This window comes from Aplysia californica, unplaced genomic scaffold (assembly GCF_000002075.1).
Source record: "Aplysia californica isolate F4 #8 unplaced genomic scaffold, AplCal3.0 scaffold00395, whole genome shotgun sequence".
Taxonomy (NCBI): Eukaryota; Metazoa; Mollusca; class Gastropoda; order Aplysiida; family Aplysiidae; genus Aplysia; species Aplysia californica.
This window is the reverse complement of record NW_004797665.1, coordinates 351565-355797: the sequence shown is the minus strand read 5'-3', so window position 1 is coordinate 355797 and position 4233 is coordinate 351565. Positions and strand designations below refer to the sequence as shown.

The following is a 4233-nucleotide window of genomic DNA, read 5'->3' as shown; positions in this document are numbered from 1 at the left end:
ATATAAGCGCCAGAAGAATAGAGGTGTTACAAGAGAGTAACAAACATAAAAAAGAAGAAGGGCAGATTAGGACGATAGATTTGTGATAGGAAAGAAGAAGCAAACCACACCAGAGCACCCGCCAACCACCCACTTACGTCGCGTGCCTGTGTCTGTACCGCGTCTTTTGGTGAAACGGTGAAATGTAATGGGTTTAACGCCCCTATCAACATTATTGGGATACTGATGGGGCGGGACCGCCTAGTATAACGTCCGTCTCCGATAGGACCGAGCCAAGTGGCAGGTCGTGTAAAGTGCCTTCCCAAGGACACAACGTCGGACCGAGCTGAGGCTCGAACCCCCGAACCCGCAATCTCACGATTACGAGACCACGTCTTTGATGACGCGTGTTTCGTGTTGTTGTTTCCCTAAAGTGTGTCGCCCTCTTGTTCGGATTTGTTGCTCGTGGTTGAATTGCAACTGGTTCAGTGTGCGTGGTTGGCAGGTGCTCTGGTGTGGTTTGCTTCTTCTTTGTTTTTCCTATCAAACATATATCGTCCTTGTTCTCTATTCCCTTCTTGTTCGTGTTTGTTAGTCTCTCTTGGAACGCCTCAAATCTTCGGCTCTTATATGGCCTTATGAGTGCCGTAAAATACGTACTAAAACTAAAACTAAACAACTGGTTCAGTGTTGGTAGAAACTTTTACTTCCTTATTCTGCCTGTCTGTCTGTCTATCAGTCTGCCTGTCTGTCTGTCTGTCTCGCCTAAAGATAATCAATGGGGGAGGTGGGGTGGGGGGTTCTATTCGTACTTACGAGCGTGCCATTCCCCGTGTTGTTTTTGGCATGACAAGCTGAACTTGTTTCTTTGATGCCCCAAAGCAACAGCCTACACCAGTGACAAAGGGCATGTTCCAGGTTGAATGGAGGTCACGTTTTGTTCACGATGAAGGTCTCCTGATTTCCGCTTACACAAAGGTAGCAAGTGCATACCTCTTTTAGAGATGTAAATATAGATGTACTGGGCTTTTGTCTTCCCATTAAGATAACATCATACTTGATCGTGGGTGGTTGGCAGGCACTCTTGTGTGGTTCACTTTTTCATTCCTATCAAACAGCTATCGTAAGAATCTCTCCTCACTTTTTTTTCAATTCTATTTTATTTTATTTCGTGTTTTTTTTTTTTGGGGGGGTGTTGTTTGTTTTGGGGGGGGGGTGGTTTGTGGGGGGTGGGGGATGGGGGCGTATGTTACCCTATTTTAACACCCTTGATTTTTGGCACTTACATGACCTGGTAGTGTCGCAAGTGCTGTAAAGCTCTTACTAAAGCTAAAACTCGCACATGGTTGTTTTACAATATAGTTTGTGTTATCTAAATCACATCATAAAGAAAATGAAAAGGCAATATCTGTTCAAAATACGTGTATGCATCAACAGTAGAGAATAGCTATAGGGATGTTGCATCACTTCTCTGTCCCTCAGACGGACTTTTCCTTACACCCTACAAGCCTATAAGACACACCCCATGAATAGATGGCCTCTGGGGAGTTAATATTAAACATTTAATAGCACCTGAATTGACATTTAATATAGTATCCTGTCATTTTATTGCTTTTTGTAATAGATTAGTGTTAAACAGAAACGTTTACATCGCTCAGTGTTTTGTGGAAAGTGATAAGTATTTATCTCGACATAAAGGCGTTTGACGTCCTCTAAAGCAATATAGACATTATCCGGCACTTTTGTGGTAAGATAAGAATTGTGATCTCTGGAGACGCGGCCTAGAGCTGATGACCCTGTTAAAGCATTCTGATAAACATTGAGGGCGTTCATCTGATGACCTTCTTGGAAGCCACGGCTCTGAAATGTCGGGGAACGCGATAGGGGTTTGTTATTCGGGTTCTGTTAAGGCTTTCCAGTCAAGGGGGAATTAGGTTGTAGATTTATTGGTGAATAATTGTCTTCTCTCGTCTGTTATAGTCGGGTAGAATTGCTCGCTGTTCCTGGGTGGTTCGAGGACGCTACGAATTGGTTTCTCTATTTCTCTCTCTCTCTCTCTCTCTCTCTCTCTCTCTCTCTCTCTCTCTCTCTCTCTCTCTCTCTCTCTCTCTCTCTCTCTCTATCTATCTATCTATCTATCTATCTATCTCTATCTATCTATCTATCTATCTCTCGCTCCTAGTCGCTGTCTTCTCTCTCTCTCTCTCTCTCTCTCTCTCTCTCTCTCTCTCTCTCTCTCTCTCTCTCTCTCTCTCTCTCTCTCTCGACCCGACCCGACCCGGCTCGGCTCGGCTCCCCACCCGACCCGATCCCATCCGCAATGGGCACCCGGTATAACGTACGCCCTGAGGTCATGTTGTACCCCTGGGGTTGTATTCTTCACATTTTAGAATACTTCTAGATCTAGTACGAAAATCTCTTTCAAACTTTCGGTATTTCTCCAAAAATCATTTTGACAGTCTACTATGCAAAGCGTACGGATCGCATTAACGGGTAAATTTCCTCTTTGGAAAGTGGTGGCACAGAGTTCCCCACGTCGTATGGATGCGATAGTAAAACACGATGTACGGATAGGGTTAAGCTTTCTCCATCAGCTCCGTGTCCGCGAAGTTTGTGCTCATGTAGCTCGTCTTGTGTTCCGCGTGAGTGCCGCGTCAGTTTCACTCATCGCCTCCTCCGACTACTTCCGACGTGCGCGCCCTGTGACTACTGTGAGCGCCGCGGTGCTTGTCGGTTCAATTTGCGGAGGTTTCTCGAAGGAACGTTACTGTCCGGCCGTTGTTCTTTTTGAGCTGTAAATTGTAAAGCAGATGGTTGATGGGTACTGGGGTCTGTTTTCTGACTCTGTTGATTGTTGTAATTGTTCTGGCCTGGCGGAATGTCACGGTGTTCTTCCAATCTGCTCTACGGAGAGCCGCTGCAGTAGAAGCAGCAGTAGCAGCTGCACCACCACCACCACCACCACCACCAACAACAACAACAACAACAAAATGGAGGTTCCAAATACCCCGATAAATCCGGAAATCCGGATTTCGGACATTATCCGGTTTCTGCCCGACTTCAGGCCAGTCGTTGAAAAGTTGTTTCTCTTTGCCGAAAAACAATCTTTCTGCGAGATGTGTTAGACAAAATGATCCGTTCATTGCGTCCCCACGGGCGCGTGTCCCCGGGATCCATAAAGTTAACGATTTTTAAGAAAAATAATTGGGACACAGATCACCTTCTGACCTGCTTACTTGTCGAATTACAATTCCAATGCAAATGTCATTTTTAGAAACTTAGATTATCATAATGATATTATTATAGCTTCTTGCCCATAAGAGCCAGTTTTGCTTTTTCTTTCAAAGTTAACTTCTTGGCTTTGCTTACAATCAATACAGTGGTTTCAGCTTCAGTTTGGAATGAGTTTTACGGCGCTGGTGACTGCTTAAGGTCATATTATGAACTTGAGCGCACGGGACTCAAGTTGTTTTCGCGTTAGATATGGTGTATTAATCTCAAGAAATCATGTATATATATATATACATATAAGGTAATAGTGGTTGGAGGAAGAGGAGAATAAAGTGGTAGTGGTAGGGGGAAGAGGAGGAGTAGGGGTAGCATTATTGTTGACTAGCCGACCTGACATCCCGAACCGACCCAACTATGTGAGGCTGGAAGAGTGTGCATATTCCAATCATTATTAAGTTCCTACCATTAGCGCGCCATATCGCCCCACGCAACGCTTGTGTTCTGATTGTCTCCCTGTTTATGACGTGTTTAAAACCCAACAATGTGCGTCACTCGACCCTAAGCCGTTAACTCTCTGTGTCTTAACCCTTGTCCGCCTCCCTCAGAAGGGGGTCAGACATGTCCGCGGCCTTCGTGAGTTAATGCCCGGGCTTCGGCCTCGATTAACCTGGGGACAGTTTTATGTGGGAATTGCTGTCAGCATCTGTCGGTTAGAGAAAGGGAAGTTTGTGTGGCATTATGTCGGTTTGAATAAACTATTCGTCCTCTTTGTCTCTCTTTGTTGCGACCTTTGTTAATGCGGAGTCGCCGTGAGTTCGCCAGGGGTGGGTCATACCACTCTGGTCATACTTCGCATTACTCTTGTTCTTTCCTGTGCTGTTTGTCTAGCTGTATTTTTCCTGCTTTTTTAGGTCTTGGAACTACATTAGTTCTGTGCGAATCCCGTTTATTCTCTGTTTGCTTGGTCTTGTTTTGACCATTCTTGTTCATGGTACGAATATGTGTGTGTGTGTGTGTGTGTGT

At 45.0% G+C, this 4233-nt stretch overlaps 1 protein-coding gene across 1 annotated transcript in view; it reads left to right on the top strand.

Moving 5' to 3' along the window:
• FUR (protein) overlaps window positions 1–4233 on the top strand; it is a gene marked incomplete at both ends in the record, with an annotated part of 75507 nt that overhangs the window by 10450 nt on the left and 60824 nt on the right.